The 18,939-nt window shown below is 39.4% G+C and overlaps 2 non-coding genes across 2 annotated transcripts; both read left to right on the top strand.

Moving 5' to 3' along the window:
* The first annotated feature begins 2,652 nt into the window (after positions 1-2,652).
* LOC149827123 (small nucleolar RNA R71) lies at positions 2,653-2,755 on the top strand. Its single transcript, XR_016435831.1, has one exon. It is a non-coding gene; the product is annotated as a small nucleolar RNA R71 (small nucleolar RNA).
* An 11,732-nt stretch (positions 2,756-14,487) lies between these two features.
* LOC149827122 (small nucleolar RNA R71) lies at positions 14,488-14,590 on the top strand. Its single transcript, XR_016435830.1, has one exon. It is a non-coding gene; the product is annotated as a small nucleolar RNA R71 (small nucleolar RNA).
* The last annotated feature ends 4,349 nt before the right edge of the window (positions 14,591-18,939 follow it).

Genomic DNA, 18,939 nt, shown 5'->3' with positions numbered 1-18,939 from the left:
GGACATGTAAACGTGGTCTTCTCCTGGTCGTCAGGATGAACCACTACCTGATTGTATCCTGAATGTCTATCTAGAAAGCAGTAGTAGCTCTGTCCTGCGAGTCTCTCTAAGATCTGATCAATAAATGGCAATGGGAAATGATTTTTCTTAGTTGCCACATTCAGCTTCCTATAATCGATGCAGACTCGCCATCCTGTAGTGGTCCTCATCGGAATTCTCTCACCCTTCTCGTTCTCAACCACAGTGAGTCCTGACTTCTTTGGCACAACCTGAATCGGACTGACCCACTGGCTATCAGAAATAGGGTAAATGATTCCGGCATCCAACCACTTCACCACCTCTTTCTTCACCACTTCCTTCATGTTGGGATTTAGCCTTCTCTGCATATCCCTAAATGGCTTGACTTCCTCATCACAATGGATCCTATGCATGCAGAATGAAGGATCAATCACCTTCAAATCAGCGACTCCCCAGCCAATCGCTGCCTTGTGCTCCCGAAGAATAGTCAGCAATCTCTGTTCCTGCTCCTCAGTAAGCAAGGATGAGATGATCACAGGCAGAGTCTCATCATCTCCGAGGAATGCATACTTGAGTGAATCCGGTAAGGGTTTCAACTCAAGTTTCGGAGGTGACTCGATCGACGATTTGGCGGGGGTCTCTGCCAGTGGTGGAAGAGGCTCCCTGACCGCTCCCCAAGGTAGTCTCTCTGACGACACTCTAGACACATCTACACTATCTACACCGCTATTCTTCTCTATATGGTATAAATCTAAAGAATCCTCAGTAAGGTACAACTCGGGCTGCTCCTCCACTAACTCATGTGCAATGTCTACATGAAAGCAGCCCATGTCTCCTGCTGGTCCCATTGCGGCATTGAAAATATTCAGCTTGACCTTTCGATTGCCGAATGAGAGATCCATGGCTCCGGTCCTACAGTTGATGCACGCATTGGCAGTCGCCAATAATGGTCTGCCTAAAATAATCGGAGTCTGGTGCTGGCTGTCTACTCCTTCCATATCAAGAATAATGAAATCGACTGGAAAATAAAAGTCATCCACCTTAACTAGCACGTCCTCCAAGACACCTCTCGGTACCTTGACAGAACGATCTGCCAGTTGAAGCATAATCAGAGTCGATCTCATCTCTCCTAGCCCGAAAGAATCAAAGAAATACCCAGGCAGAATGTTCACGCTTGCTCCAAGATCGAGCAATGCGCATTCTATCCGGATGTTCCCTATAGTACAAGCAATGATAGGGGATCCAGGGTCCTTGAGCTTTGGTGGTGTCTGATGCTGAAGTACTGAACTCACCTGCTCAGTCAGATGGACCCTGTTAGGAACTCTCTCTCTAGATTTACGCTTCTGCGTACATAGTTCCTTCAGGAATTTGGCATATGCCGGCACCTGCTGAATAGCATCGAGCAAGGGTAGGTTGATCTGCACATGCTTGAAGATGTCAAGCATGTCCTGGATCTTCGCACCTTGCTTCCCTCTATAACAAGGAGACTCTAATGCTTTGGGATAGGGTGGTGGGGGAATATACTCTGCTGGTTCCTCCTCTTTGTGAGAAGGCTCACTCCTATCCTTCTTCTTCTTCTCTGAGGAGGAAGATGATGAAGATGGTGATGGTGATGATGGGGATGGGGATGATGATTGAGCCGACGTAGGTGAAACAATGGTCTCTGGCTCCTCTATCCTCTCTCTACTCTCTCGCTCTCTGCTCTCGACGTGATACTCACGTCCACTCCTCAAGGCCATAACTGATTTAGCCTGCTGCTGTGTCTCAGTATGAAATAGGCCTCCAGTCATCTGGTCCTTACCCTTCGGGTTCATGACAGCCTGACTCGGCAATGTACCCTCGGGTCTCCTACTAATAGCCTCAGCTAACTGTCCCATTTGCGACTCTAACTTCGCAATGGACTGTGTATGCGAGCTCAAAATCTGGCTACACTTCTCGAAGGCGTTCTGATTAGAGGTTTTCACCTCTTGGAATGCCTGGAGAAGTCTCTCCTCAAAAGATGTCTGCGGGGCAGACTCTTGCTGAATCGGGGGAGTAACAGAAGAATAAGAACACTGAGCATAGTTCGGTCTTTGAAATGACTGAGTAAAAGATGGCTGCCGAACTGGCTGAGAGGATGTAGGCATCTGCATGGAAGACTGTGGATTCTTCCAAGAAAAATTGGGATGGTTACGCCAACCCGGATTGTATGTCGATGAAAATGGGTTATTCGGCAGTCTGACGTAACCCTGAGCTGCCTGAACTTGTTCTTGAACAAATTAAGGGTACTGAGTTGCCGACGGGCACTCAGTGATCTCGTGTGCCGGACTGGCACAAAGAGTACACACCTGCTGTGTGGTGGATGGTCCTGAGAGAAGCTGGTCCAGCTTCTGAGCAATCATGTCTACCTTGCACTGTAGTGCAGTAGATGGACCAACTTCAAGAACACCAGCTTTCTTCTGAATGCTGGGTGTGGCTCTATCAGAATGAGAGCTCGAAGCATGGTGGAGTGAATTCTCGGCCAATGTATCAAATAGTCTCCATGCTTCGTCCTCGCTCTTCAGCATGAATGTCCCTCCACATGAAGAGTCGATCATCTGACGATTCTTGTCAGACAATCCATCATAGAAGCTCTGCACCAGTTGTCATTTCGGCACCTGATGATGGGGACATTTCCTGAGGAGATCCTTCATTCTCTCCCAGGTCTCATAAAAGCGCTCACCATCTAGCTTTGAGAAGCTAGTGATGGCTCTACGATATTGGTTTGTACGACCAATGGGAAAATATTTCCGAAGAAACTCCTGTTGCAATTGATCCCATGACTCTATTTCTACAGAATCTAAGGACTTTAGCCAATACTTGGCTTTGTCCTTCAATGAAAATGGGAATAGAGTCAACCTTAAAGCATCATCATCGAAATTCTGTATCTTAACAGTAGAACAGATTTCGAGGAATTCATCTAAATGTCGGTAGGGATCCTCATGACTAAGGCCATAAAAGGATGAAAGCATCTGAATAATGCTGGCCTTAATCTCATAATGAGGCGCTCCTACATCGGGTCTCCGATTGCAGGATGCCTGAACATAGTCTGTGGGAATGAAGTATTCCCGCAGAGGGCGTGAAAGAACTGGGGGTGGAGGATCCATGTCAGCCATTGTTGCTGAACTTCGATGAGAATGTAAAATTCTCTCTGGGTTGTCAACAAATGGGTGTAATGGGGTTCCTAGACCTCGTCGCCCCTGCATACACTGGTACTAAGACCAGATGTAAGCAAACGACCTAACTCTAAATCTAAACTACACAGGTACTAAAATGTAAATAACACAAAATAAACAACTACTAAACAAATATGCTAAACTAATTATGTCAGAATGATCTAACTAAGTAAATGAAATAACAAATTAAACTACTCTAAAGTACTGAAAAGATAAATACAGGAAATCACAAACTAAGTTTTTCTAAAACTCACCTGTCTAATCGCTCCTTGCAGAATGAATTTCAAGTGAATCCTAGAAAGACAGAACGTGAATCCTATATTTACTAACTATGTTAATCCTATATTCACTTACTAATCCTACTAACTAAAAATAAAATAACTAATTAGCTAACTAAACAAATTAATAAATTAAACTCTAAGAAATAAAGTAATTAATTCGCCGTTCCCCGGCAACGGTGCCAAAATTTGGTTGATATTTTGAAATGATCTTTTTAAAACAACTATTTTCAATAAAGCTTTGGAAAATCGTCAACCAAAAATATAAAAAACCAACTTTCCACAAAGTGGTAAGTACGGGTCGAATCCTCAGGGAACAGGAATTAATCATTAAAATTCTAAAAAATTTAATTTATTAATATCAAATGTCAATCTACAATTATAAAGTGAATACAACTACACTTAAGCACAAAAAGAAAAGTAAACAAGCATTCAGTCTTCTGCTCCACACCAAGGGTATTTCCGTCTTTTCGCCACTTAGAGAATCTTCTCACTTGGACAATAACCCTGGAAACTAAATATGCTGTTCACCTAAAAATGCAGAAAATACTAAGTTAGTATTCTATTCTAACAATGCAAACAATAACTAAAACTAAGTCTAATTCTACAAAACTAATAAAACAAATACTAATTATCCCACAAAAATTAAATAAAATATCAAGTTAATTCTAAAATTAACCAAAGTACTTCTACTAATGCTGTACGATGATTATGCAACTCCTAAAATGCAGAAACTACTGAAAACAAGTCTAAAATGCCGAAACTAGGAAAATTACGAAACTGCCCCTAACTAGTGTAAAATAGCATTCTGACAGGTTATCGGAAAACCGCTGTTTGACAGAGCAAACGAGGTCCGATTTTCCCGAAATTTGTTCTGTTCTGCAACTGACAGAATGAACAAAATGAAAGTTTTTACAGAATTGAAAAAAAGTATCTGAAACTCCAGATATAAGCGTTTCAAATCTGGGAAAAATCAGGATATCGCCAGTCCTGTAATTTGAAATCCAGAAAAAACGGTTTTCACAAAACGCTTAAAAATCATACCAAATCAACTCCGAATGAGCTGAAATTTGGTCTGCAGTTAAATAACACGTCAATAAAGTGAATAGAAGAAAAAAATTTGGAAAACACAGAGTTTTTGCACAGAAAATAATGCTATTGCGACAGGGCAAAAATCTGGTTTTTATTTGAGTGCACTATTCACTATTTGAACTAGTTTACTCTCTAAGAATGTAATCTACATGCAATGCAAACTTAATTAATCCTATATAACTGATTATATGCAGATTCTAACTATAATGAAGCTAAATGAACTCTACACGAAATATGATATGCCGGTTATGACTATGCACTAAATGAAATACTAATGTAATTACAATCAATACACTAAATAATGTAGTGAAATATATGACTAAATTATATATTCTCTATAAACTAACTACACTATACTAACTAACTAATCAACAAACGGTAAACTAACAAACACAAATCAAATCAACACTTAGAAATTTTGGCTAAACAATTAAAGAGATAACTACATTAGCTAATCTAAAATTGCTATAAGTAAATCAAAAAATTAGCGGACTAAAATGTAACAATAGGACACGGGTTCGACTAGGACTAAGGTCGGTTGACTCCAATGGAATTAGTTTAGGCTTAGCTAAGGGGGGGTTAACTTGGGTAGGCTCGAGTTAGGTTTGACTCGACTCGGACTAGTATGGGCTCGGCTAGGTTTGGTTTTGGGTTACCGTAGTCAACTAGGTTCGGTTGACTTAGGTTCAACTAAGCTTGACCTAACTTAGGTTTGACTAGGCTCGAATGGGATAAGGTAAGCTCGGTTGACTCACTAGATTTAGAATAAGGTTTGACTCGAGTTAGGTCTAGGTCTTGGACTAGGTTGACTGGGGTCGGTTAGAAGGATAGGCACCCAATAAAAATTAAAGATAATTTTGGAAATGGAGAAGTCCAGAAATCGTCCTTTTTAATGGGGAGTTACAACCTTAAAGAGCTTTTAAATCCCCTTGGGATACATGGATCAATGCTATTTCCAAAACCAAGGTGAGGGAAAGCCTTTAATTGCACTTAATTCCTTTTTGAGAAGCCAAATCGTCCAACCTAGATAATCACACGATTTTAGCTTTCCAACCAAGAATTTAGGTGCAATTACTTCTTTCTTGAACTCATACACCTACTTTGGAAATTTAATTGATTTTCAAATTGGCTTTTCAAATCTCAATTTGTAACTCCCTATTAATAGGCAATCAAGAATTAAATCTTTCTTCAAATAGTCCACACGATTTTTGAAACTTAACTTTTTCCAAAAACTTTCCACATTTCAATGCATTAATTGCTTCTCTTCTCAAAAATCACCAACTCTAAAAATGGCTACACTTTCTAAAAAGTATTAAATCTACCTAGAAAATAAAAGGAATTAAAGGGAAAAACGATTTCCTAAGAGTTTAATGCTAACCTAATTCTCAAAACCTACTTAATTAACCTCTAAAAACGGCTAGAAAAGAAAGCCCTAATACATTGAACCTAGACAACCTAATTATACCTACCTAATTGTAATTAAAACTTACTAAAAAAATCGACCAAGAGCTCAAGGGGAGCTCTAATGGCTGCCGCCCCACCTTGGGGAAGAAGGAGAACCATACGAAAAAAATAAAATTTGTAAATTAACAAAAAGCAATAAAACTGGATAACACTATTTTGATAAAACCAACTTAGAAAATAATACAAATGACTCCTAATTACACAAAAGCTAACAAGAACATCACTATGCTGGAATTAAAAACATAAAAATAAAGAAAACTTGGATTTTTATAATTTTCAATAATACACTCAAACACCAAAAACGAAAAATGATTAAAACAATTTAAGTAAATCAATCCTAACACAATGAATGACTAACACCAATTGATGTTACTGTTAACATACTAAACACACCGTAAACAACACACCTTACCACTCTAAACACCCTTTTAACAATAATGCAAAGATCGGCTAGAATATCTCTAGCCGATTTTTTTTTCTTTTTCAAAAATAAAATCAAAACGAAAGACAAGCACAACCCACGACTTAGAATAAACTAAAATGAAATTTCCTAATGAAATTTTCAGCAACACAACACAAGACACATGCTGGACAAAATAAAAATATCAAAACAGAAAAATATTTTTGTAAAAATCAAGAATCGGCTAGAATAAATATAGCCGATATTTGGATTTTTATTTTCAAGTAAAATCAAATGCAACCCACACACAAAACCGACTAAGATGAATCAAAATGAACACTTTCTTTATTGGATTTTTTGTAAAACAACACCAAGAACACTTATGACAAACTTGAAAAATCGGCTAGATGAAGATCTAGACGATTTTTATAAAAAGGATGAAAAATCAATAAAAACTCGATTCCAACGGATCAACCAAACACATAAATCTAATCTAACGTGCTGGTCTATGCACGAATGCTACTCTAAGGTTGAAACAAAAAGAAAACTAAGAAACACACAGAAAATAACAAAACAAAATCCACACACAAATCGGTTTTATCTAGAAGAGAAGGAAGAAGAAGACCTACCTTTTGGAAGATCCGACGACCGGAGGGATGAAGAAGAGCGGACCGTGGCTGGAGATGGACGTCCTATACAGTTCGAGAATGCTGTATTTCACCACAAACGGCACCTTTTTCAGCTGCTACACGTTGGAGATCCACCGACGATGGAATGTGAGCCGATTCTCGATCGGAGGGTGTAGAAAGCCGGATGAAGGTAGGGCCGGCTCACCTTGGTGGTGTGTTGCGCACTCCCGCCCAAGGTTAATGGTCTCCACCTCTGCTACACCTGCAAAAGTACAGAAAAGTGGTGAGAAGACAGCAAGGAACAAGAAAGAAATGAAAAGAAACAAAAGAAAGCTCGAAAATATGCTTGAAAATCAAGTATAGGTCGATCTTCGATGGCCAACACGTGGGGGAGATGGAGAGGAAGGAGCTGCTGCTGTAGAGTCACTGTAGGGGGCGTCCAAACACAGCCAAAGACGTCTAGGGTTCTTGAAAAAAAACTATTTATAGTTTTGACCTTTTTCAAAAAGAGTGTTAAAAAATAAAATATTGCTAGGCGCCACTTTCTGGGGGGTTTTCAGAAAAACTTTTTGAAATGGATATGGATAGGCGTGTGGGTTGGGTTTTGGGCTTTCTAAGAGTTGATCCAAGGTCCAATTGACCTAATTGGGTCGGATATGGATCCGATCCACCTCGAAATCCGTGCCAAGACACTGAAATAGCCATAACTCTCTCATTTTAACTCCGATTTTTCTCAAATTTGAACCATAGCCCCTTACTATCAAAACACATCTAAACATGGGTTTAAAACCTTAAACTTGATACAAAATGCATGAAAACTTGTTTACATGATGTGCATTTCATGCATCATCAAATAACCCCATGCTTGAATGTTTGTTAGTCCCTTAACAAACCCTAATCATGATATGCACTGAAGACAAGAAATGCTAAGCATGAATGCATAATACTAACTCACTTTCGTAGGAATCACGGTTGCATTTAGCATATGCAACAGGCCCTTTAAACCCCTAGCTTACACTAGTGGACGAGTAAGGTCTCGTGAGGGTTTGCAGAGATGCTACCCACAAACATCAATGAAGTGCGAGGATGATTTTTCAAAAATATTAGGCTCTTAAGAATGCAATTGTAATAAATATTTCATGTAATTGACATTCTCAAAATAGATTTAAAAATCTCATGCCACCACAGTAAAAATTCTTTTTTCTTCCCTTTTCTAATATTGTAGCTAGTTCATGATTTTTCTCTGAAAGTCAAGTATTCTCATGTTTTACTCATTTATTCTCACTTGTATATTTTCTGCACAGTAATATACATTTATGCCTAAGCAATGAAAAATTTCTCATTCAGCACATTCTTTTCTTTCATTTTCACTCCTTTTCAACTTTTGATCTCTTGCACATTCTTCTCATATGAGCACTATTTCGAATAGTCAGTTTTCGTGACCCGTGTAGCGAGCTTTGGGTCAGTGACTCCCAAGTCGGCCGACCTTAGGGCACTAGATACAGAGTATCCCTCAGACTTAATTGCTCGAGTCACTAGACTTTCTATTCTAATAGTTTACGTATAGTCTTCCTCTCGTCATGTGCAATGTCTCTATCTCTTAGGCTTTCTATGCAGTCCATGTAACAAGCTTTCGAACCGGTGGCTCCCAAGTCAGCTGGCTTTGGGGCACCAGGTGTAAAACACCCTTCAGATTCTACTTACTCGAACTACAAAGGACACAGATATCGACTTAGACAAGAAGATGATCTCCTTCGTTATCCTTTTCGTTAAGATACTCAAACACTTCATCTCGTGTCTGAGTTCCACTACTAGGATTCACGAAGACATCAACAACTAAACGTAACTTTATTCTTTTAAACTCATTTTTCAAACACATCTTTCCATTGCTTATTTTTTTTTTCAGAAAACATACTGTGCATACTTATACAAAAGTGATTCAAAATTTTCTAACAATCAAATACTACCTTTTCTTTGAATTTTCTCATGAATAACTACTCTGTTTGACTCAGTTCAGAAAATAAAATTTTTATGGGGCTTAAAAATTTATAAACTGTTAGATTATGTCAAAAACAATCATATATACTACACTTTGTTCTCAAATGCCTACTTTGATTACCAGTCATACAAAAAATTTGAAATTTTTGTGTGCATGTATCTAAACCACCCCCCCATGCTTGAATGACACTGTCCCTAGTGGCATACAAAATGAATAAACATGTAATGCAAATGCACACTAAAAAACACTAACAAACCTATGGGAGAAAGGATAGATACAACCTGATTTGCTTTGAGCTTCTGAAGTTGATTTTCATCTGATCCTTGAATTCTTTGAAAGCTCTTCTCTGTACCTGGTAATTGATACACTAAATGTTAAGTTCATCCTGCATACATCAAAACACAAATTAGCACATGTGAAATGAAATACTAAATAAATAAAAATTCTGAAATGAAAAAGAAATAATGTACATATGGTACATCCCTCTGGTCGAATCCTCATGCCTTCGTGAGATGCACTATCTCACACTCACCATCCTGCAAGGCATCTGAAATGAAGGGCTTCAGTCTTTGCCCATTTACCTTGAATGTACCTTGGGTCATAGGATCAAATAATGTCACTGCTCCATGGGGAAATACTTCTTTCACGATATAAGGACCTGTCCATCTCGATCTTAACTTCCCTGGGAATAAATGTAAACGAGAATTGTATAGCCACACTTTCTGATCTGGCTCAAACACTTTTTTGACAATATGCTTATCATGAAATGCTTTTGTGCGAGCTTTGTATAATTTGGCATTCTCATATGCATCATTCCTGAGTTCCTCTAATTCTGAGAGCTGCAGTGCTCTCTCTTTGCCAGCCTGGGTGAGGTCAAAATTCAATTTCTTGATAGCCCAATACGCTCTATGCTCTAGCTCGACAGGAAGATGGCATGCTTTCCCGAATACAAGGCGATACGGGGACATGCCAATGGGAGTCTTAAATGCAGTTCTATATACCCAAGGTGCATCATCTAAGCGCTGGGACCAATCCTTGCGGTCCGGATGAACTGTCTTCTCTAAAATTCACTTAATCTCCCTATTGGACACTTCAACCTGTCCACTAGTCTGCGTATGATATGGAGTGGTGAATCTATGATTGACAGAATATCTTCTCAACAGAGAAGCTATCTGTATATTCCTAAAATGCTTGCCACCATCGCTAATCATCGCACGTGGCACCTCAAAACGACTGAAAATGTTGTGCTTAATGAACTTAAGCACTACTCTGTGATCGTTGGTCTTGGTTGCCACAGCCTCAACCCACTTGGACACATAATCAACCGCCACCAAAATGTATAAATTTCCGAATGAGGGCGGAAATGGTCCCATGAAATCAATGCCCCAAACATCAAAAATCTCGACTATCAAAATCGGAAGCAAGGGCATCATGTCCCTCTTGGACATGTTTCCAATCTGCTGACATCGCAGGCATCGCCTACAGAACTCATGCGCGTCCCTGTGGAGTGTGGGCCAATAAAATCCTGACTGCAAAACCTTTGCAGCTGTCTTCCTACTACTAAAATGCCCTCCACAAGCTAACGAATGGGAAAGATTCAAAATGGACTGGTACTCCTCCTCCGGAAAACATCTCCTAATGATCTGATCTGCACAGTATTTGAACAACTCTGGTTCATCCCAATAATAGTGCCTCACCTGAGATAGGAATCTCTCACGCTCATTCTTGTTCCAATGCTCAGGTATCTGCCTCGAAACCAGATAGTTCACAATATCTGCAAACCAGGGTAACTGCGATGTACTAACTGATCTGCTCGTCAGGGAAAAAATCGCTGATCGGCTTCTGATCCTGCGTGGTCTCCACGATCAGTCTGGAAAGATGGTCTGCTACTACATTCTCACTTCCCTTCTTATCTCGAATCTCGAGATCAAACTCCTGTAGTAGTAGGACCCAACGAATCAATCTCGGTTTGGTGTCTTTCTTATTCAACAAATATTTCAATGCAGAATGGTCAGAATAGACAACCACCTTCGAACCGAGTAAATAGGACCTAAATTTATCCAATGCGAAAACTACCGCAAGTAGTTCCTTTTCTGTCATAGTATAATTCAACTGGGCATCAGACAGAGTTCTACTCGCATAATAGATCACATAGGGTTTCCTATCAATGCGTTGTCCTAAAATGGCCCCCATAGCGTAATCAGATGCATCGCACATAATCTCAAATGGGAGAGTCCAATCTGGAGGTCTCAAAATAGGTGCAGTAATAAAGGCCTTTTTGAGAATGTCAAAGGCCTTCATACAATCCTCACCGAAAACAAAGGGCTGGTCTTTCTCCAATAACGTGCAAAGCGGTCGAGAGATTTTGCTGAAATCTTTTATGAACCGCCTGTAAAAACCCGCATGCCCTAAAAATGATCGAATCTGCCTCACAGAGGTGGGTGGAGTCAAACGGGAAATGGAATCCACCTTCGCTCTGTCAACCTCAATACCACGCTTGGACACAATGTGTCCTAGCACAATCCCCTCCTGGACCATAAAATGGCTCTTTTCCCAACTCAGGACGAGATTGGTCTCCACACACCTACTCAGTACTCGAGCAAGTTTTTGGAGGCAATCTTCAAAAGAAGCGCCATACACTGAAAAGTCATCCATAAAAACTTCCATCACATCATCAATCATGTCCGAGAAGATAGCAAGCATGCACCTCTGAAAAGTAGCCGGGGCATTACAGAGTCCAAACAGCATACGTCTAAATGCGAAGGTGTCATAAGGACATGTAAACGTGGTCTTCTCCTGGTCGTCAGGATGAACCGCTACCTGATTGTATCCTGAATATCCATCTAGAAAGCAGTAGTAGCTCTGTCCTGCGAGTCTCTCTAAGATCTGATCAATGAATGGCAATGGGAAATGATCTTTCTTAATTGCCACATTCAGCTTCCTATAATCGATGCAGACTCGCCATCCTGTAGTGGTCCTCATCAGAATTCTCTCACCCTTCTCGTTCTCAACCACAGTGAGTCCTGACTTCTTTGGCACAACCTGAATCGGACTGACCCACTGGCTATCAGAAATAGGGTAAATGATTCCGGCATCCAACCACTTCACCACCTCTTTCTTCACCACTTCCTTCATGTTGGGATTTAGCCTTCTCTGCATATCCCTAAATGGCTTGACTTCCTCATCACAATGGATCCTATGCATGCAGAATGAAGGATCAATCCCCTTCAGATCAGCGACTCCCCAACCAATCGCTGCCTTGTGCTCCCAAAGAATAGTCAGCAATCTCTGTTCCTGCTCCTCAGTGAGCAAGGATGAGATGATCACAGGCAGAGTCTCATCATCTCCGAGGTATGCATACTTGAGTGAATCCGGTAAGGGTTTCAACTCAAGTTTCGGAGGTGACTCGATCGACGATTTGGCGGGGGTCTCTGCCAGTGGTGGAAGAGGCTCCCTGACCGCTCCCCAATGTAGTCTCTCTGACGACACTCTAGACACATCTACACTATCTACACCGCTATTCTTCTCTATATGGTACAAATCTAAAGAATCCTCAGTAAGGTACAACTCGGGCTGCTCCTCCACTAACTCATGTGCAATGTCTACATGAAAGCAGTCCATGTCTCCTGCTGGTCCCATTGCGGCATTGAAAATATTCAGCTTGACCTTTCGATTGCCGAATGAGAGATCCATGGCTCCGGTCCTACAGTTGATGCACGCATTGGCAGTCGCCAAGAATGGTCTGCCTAAAATAATCGGAGTCTGGTGCTGGCTGTCTACTCCTTCCATATCAAGAATAATGAAATCAACTGGAAAATAAAAGTCATCCACTTTAACTAGCACGTCCTCCAAGACACCTCTCGGTACCTTGACAGAACGATCTGCCAGTTGAAGCGTAATCGGAGTCGATCTCATCTCTCCTAGCTCGAAAGAATCAAAGAAATACCCAGGCAGAATGTTCACGCTTGCTCCAAGATCGAGCAATGCGCGTTCTATCCGGATGTTCCCTATAGTACAAGCAATGATAGGGGATCCAGGGTCCTTGAGCTTTGGTGGTGTCTGATGCTGAAGTACTGAACTCACCTGCTCAGTCAGATGGACCCTGTTAGGAACTCTCTCTCTAGATTTACGATTCTGCGTACATAGTTCCTTCAGGAATTTGGCATATGCCGGCACCTGCTGAATAGCATCGAGCAAGGGTAGGTTGATCTGCACATGCTTGAAGATGTCAAGCATGTCCTGGATCTTCGCACCTTGCTTCCCTCTATAACCAGGAGACTCTAATGCTTTGGGATAGGGTGGTGGGAGAATATACTCTGTTGGTTCCTCCTCTTTGTGAGAAGGCTCACTCCTATCCTTCTTCTTCTTCTCTGAGGAGGAAGATGATGAAGATGGTGATGATGGGGATGATGATTGAGCCGACGTAGGTGAAACAATGGTCTCTGGCTCCTCTATCCTCTCTCTACTCTCTTGCTCTCTGCTCTCGACGTGATACTCACGTCCACTCCTCAAGGCCATAACTGATTTAGCCTGCTGCTGTGTCTCAGTATGAAATAGGCCTCCAGTCATCTGGTCCTTACCCTTCGGGTTCATGACAGCCTGACTCGGCAATGTACCCTCGAGTCTCCTACTAATAGCCTCAGCTAACTGTCCCATTTGCGACTCTAACTTCGCAATGGACTGTGTATGCGAGCTCAAAATCTGGCTACACTTCTCGAAGGCGTTCTGATTAGAGGTTTTCACCTCTTGGAATGCCTGGAGAAGTCTCTCATCAAAAGATGTCTGCGGGGCAGACTCTTGCTGAATCGGGGGAGTAACAAAAGAAGAAGAAGACTGAGCATAGTTCGGTCTTTGAAATGACTGAGTAAAAGATGGCTGCCGAACTGGCTGAGGGGATGTAGGCATCTGCATGGAAGACTGTGGATTCTTCCAAGAAAAATTGGGATGGTTACGCCAACCCGGATTGTATGTCGATGAAAATGGGTTATTCGGCGGTCTGACGTAACCCTGAGCTGCCTAAACTTTTTCTTGAACAAATTCAGGGTACTGAGCTCCCGAAGGGCACTCAGTGATCTCGTGTGCCGGACTGGCACAAAGAGTACACACCTGCTGTGTGGTGGATGGTCCTGAGAGAAGCTGGTCCAGCTTCTGAGCAATCATGTCTACCTTGCACTGTAGTGCAGTAGATGGACCAACTTCAAGAACACCAGCTTTCTTCTGAATGCTGGGTGTGGCTCTATCAGAATGAGAGCTCGAAGCATGGTGGAGTGAATTCTCGGCCAATGTATCAAATAGTCTCCATGCTTCGTCCTCGCTCTTCAGCATGAATGTCCCTCCACATGAAGAGTCGATCATCTGACGATTCTTGTCAGACAATCCATCATAGAAGCTCTGCACCAGTTGTCATTTCGGCACCTGATGATGGGGACATTTCCTGAGGAGATCCTTCATTCTCTCCCAGGTCTCATAAAAGCGCTCACCATCTAGCTTTGAGAAGCTAGTGATGGCTCTACGATATTGGTTTGTACGACCAATGGGAAAATATTTCCGAAGAAACTCCTGTTGCAATTGATCCCATGACTCTATTTCTACAGAATCTAAGGACTTTAGCCAATACTTGGCTTTGTCCTTCAATGAAAATGGGAATAGAGTCAACCTTAAAGCATCATCATCGAAATTCTGTATCTTAACAGTAGAACAGATTTTGAGGAATTCATCTAAATGTCGGTACGGATCCTCATGACTAAGGCCATAAAAGGATAAAAGCATCTGAATAATGCTGGCCTTAATCTCATAATGAGGCACTCCTACATCGGGTCTCCGATTGCAGGATGCCTGAACATAGTCTGTGGGAATGAAGTATTCCCGCAGAGGGCGTGAAGGAACTGGGGGTGGAGGATCCATGTCAGCCATTGTTGCCGAACTTCGATGAGAATGTAAAATTCTCTCTGGGTTGTCAACAAATGGGTGTAATGGGGTTCCTAGACCTCGTCGCCCCTGCATACACTGGTACTAAGACCAGATGTAAGCAAACGACCTAACTCTAAATCTAAACTACACAGGTACTAAAATGTAAATAACACAAAATAAACAACTACTAAACAAATATGCTAAACTAATTATGTCAGAATGATCTAACTAAGTAAATGAAATAACAAATTAAACTACTCTAAAGTACTGAAAAGATAAATACAGGAAATCACAAACTAAGTTTTTCTAAAACTCACCTGTCTAATCGCTCCTTGCAGAATGAATTTCAAGTGAATCCTAGAAAGACAGAACGTGAATCCTATATTTACTAACTATGTTAATCCTATATTCACTTACTAATCCTACTAACTAAAAATAAAACAACTAAATAGCTAACTAAACAAATTAATAAATCAAACTCTAAGAAATAAAGTAATTAATTCGCCGTTCCCCGGCAACGACGCCAAAATTTGGTTGATATTTTGAAATGATCTTTTTAAAACAACTATTTTCAATAAAGCTTTGGAAAATCGTCAACCAAAAATATAAAAAACCGACTTTCCACAAAGTGGTAAGTACGGGTCGAATCCTCAGGGAACAGGAATTAATCACTAAAATTCTAAAAAATTTAATTTATTAATATCAAATGTCAATCTACAATTATAAAGTGAATACAACTACACTTAAGCACAAAAAGAAAAGTAAACAAGCATTCAGTCTTCTGCTCCACACCAAGGGTATTTCCGTCTTTTCGCCACTTAGAGAATCTTCTCACTTGGACAATAACCCTGGAAACTAAATATGCTGTTCACCTAAAAATGCAGAAAATACTAAGTTAGTATTCTATTCTAACAATGCAAACAATAACTAAAACTAAGTCTAATTCTACAAAACTAATAAAACAAATACTAATTATCCCACAAAAATTAAATAAAATATCAAGTTAATTCTAAAATTAACCAAAGTACTTCTACTAATGCTATACGATGATTATGCAACTCCTAAAATGCAGAAACTACTGAAAACAAGTCTAAAATGCCGAAACTAGGAAAATTACGAAACTGCCCCTAACTAGTGTAAAATAGCATTCTGACAGGTTATCGGAAAACCGCTGTTTGACAGGGCAAACGAGGTCCGATTTTCCCGAAATTTGTTCTGTTCTGCAACTGACAAACTGAACAAAATGAAAGTTTTTACAGAATTGAAAAAAAGTATTTGTAACTCCAGATATAAGCGTTTCAAATCTGGGAAAAATCAGGATATCGCCAGTCCTGTAATTTGAAATCCAGAAAAAACGGTTTTCACAAAACGCTTAAAAATCAGACCAAATCAACTCCGAATGAGCTGAAATTTGGTCTGCAGTTAAATAACACGTCAATAAAGTGAATAGAAGAAAAAAATTTGGAAAACACAGAGTTTTTGCACAGAAAATAATGCTAATGCGACAGGGCAAAAATCTGGTTTTTATTTGAGTGCACTATTCACTATTTGAACTAGTTTACTCTCTAAGAATGTAATCTACATGCAATGCAAACTTAATTAATCCTATATAACTGATTATATGCAGATGCTAACTATAATGAAGCTAAATGAACTCTACACGAAATATGATATGCCGGTTATGACTATGCACTAAATGAAATACTAATGTAATTACCATCAATACACTAAATAATGTAGTGAAATATATGACTAAATTATATATTCTCTATAAACTAACTACACTATACTAACTAACTAATCAACAAACGGTAAACTAACAAACACAAATCAAATCAACACTTAGAAATTTTGGCTAAACAATTAAAGAGATAACTACATTAGCTAATCTAAAATTGCTATAAGTAAATCAAAAACTTAGGGGACTAAAATGTAACAATAGGACACGGGTTCGACTAGGACTAAGGTTGGTTGACTCCAATGGAATTAGTTTAGGCTTAGCTTAGGGGGGGTTAACTTGGGTAGGCTCGAGTTAGGTTTGACTCGACTCGGACTAGTATGGGCTCGGCTAGGTTTGGTTTTGGGTTACCTTAGTCAACTAGGTTCGGTTGACTTAGGTTCAACTAAGCTTGACCTAACTTAGGTTTGACTAGGCTCGAATGGGATAAGGTAAGCTCGGTTGACTCACTAGATTTAGAATAAGGTTTGACTCGAGTTAGGTCTAGGTCTTGGACTAGGTTGACTGGGGTCGGTTAGAAGGATAGGCACCCAATAAAAATTAAAGATAATTTTGGAAATGGAGAAGTCCAGAAATCGTCCTTTTTAATGGGGAGTTACAACCTTAAAGAGCTTTTAAATCCCCTTGGGAAACATGGATCAATGCTATTTCCAAAACCAAGGTGAGGGAAAGCCTTTAATTGCAATTAATTCCTTTTTGAGAAGCCAAATCGTCCAACCTAGATAATCACACGATTTTAGCTTTCCAACCAAGAATTTAGGTGCAATTACTTCTTTCTTGAACTCATACACCTACTTTGGAAATTTAATTGATTTTCAAATTGGCTTTTCAAATCTCAATTTGTAACTCCCTATTAATAGGCAATCAAGAATTAAATCTTTCTTCAAATAGTCCACACGATTTTTGAAACTTAACTTTTTCCAAAAACTTTCCACATTTCAATGCATTAATTGCTTCTCTTCTCAAAAATCGCCAACTCTAAAAATGGCTACACTTTCTAAAAAGTATTAAATCTACCTAGGAAATAAAAGGAATTAAAGGGAAAAACGATTTCCTAAGAGTTTAATGCTAACCTAATTCTCAAAACCTACTTAATTAACCTCTAAAAATGGCTAGAAAAGAAAGCCCTAATAAATTGAACCTAGACAACCTAATTATACCTACCTAATTGTAATTAAAACTTACTAAAAAAATCGACCAAGAGCTCAAGGGGAGCTCTAATGGCTGCCGCCCCACCTTGGGGAAGAAGGAGAACCATACGAAAAAAATAAAATAATAAAAAAAATAAAATTTGTAAATTAACAAAAAACAATAAAACTGGATAACACTATTTTGATAAAACCAACTTAGAAAATAATACAAATGACTCCTAATTACACAAAAGCTAACAAGAACATCACTATGCTGGAATTAAAAACATAAAAATAAAGAAAACTTGGATTTTTATAATTTTCAATAATACACTCAAACACCAAAAATGAAAAATGATTAAAACAATTTAAGTAAATCAATCCTAACACAATGAATGACTAACACCAATTGATGTTACTGTTAACATACTAAACACACCGTAAACAACACACCTTACCACTCTAAACACCCTTTTAACAATAATGCAAAGATCGGCTAGAATATCTCTAGCCGATTTTTTTTTCTTTTTCAAAAATAAAATCAAAACGAAAGACAAGCACAACCCACGACTTAGAATAAACTAAAATGAAATTTCCTAATGAAATTTTCAGCAACACAACACAAGACACATGCTGGACAAAATAAAAATATCAAAACAGAAAAATATTTTTGTAAAAATCAAGAATCGGCTAGAATAAATATAGCCGATATTTGGATTTTTATTTTCAAGTAAAATCAAATGCAACCCACACACAAAACTGACTAAGATGAATCAAAATGAACACTTTCTTTATTGGATTTTCTGTAAAACAACACCAAGAACACTTATGACAAACTTGAAAAATCGGCTAGATGAAGATCTAGACGATTTTTATAAAAAAGATGAAAAATCAATAAAAACTCGATTCCAATGGATCAACCAAACACATAAATCTAATCTAACGTGCTGGTCTATGCACGAATGCTACTCTAAGGTTGAAACAAAAAGAAAACTAAGAAACACACAGAAAATAACAAAACAAAATCCACACACAAATCGGTTTTATCTAGAAGAGAAGGAAGAAGAAGACCTACCTTTTGGAAGAT

The sequence above is a fragment of the Nuphar pumila genome, chromosome 10, assembly GCF_984573655.1.
Source record: "Nuphar pumila chromosome 10, dmNupPumi1.hap1.1, whole genome shotgun sequence".
NCBI classification, from domain to species: domain Eukaryota; kingdom Viridiplantae; phylum Streptophyta; class Magnoliopsida; order Nymphaeales; family Nymphaeaceae; genus Nuphar; species Nuphar pumila.
The sequence above is the reverse complement of the archived record's forward strand: the minus strand, read 5'-3'. Positions and strand labels throughout refer to the sequence as shown.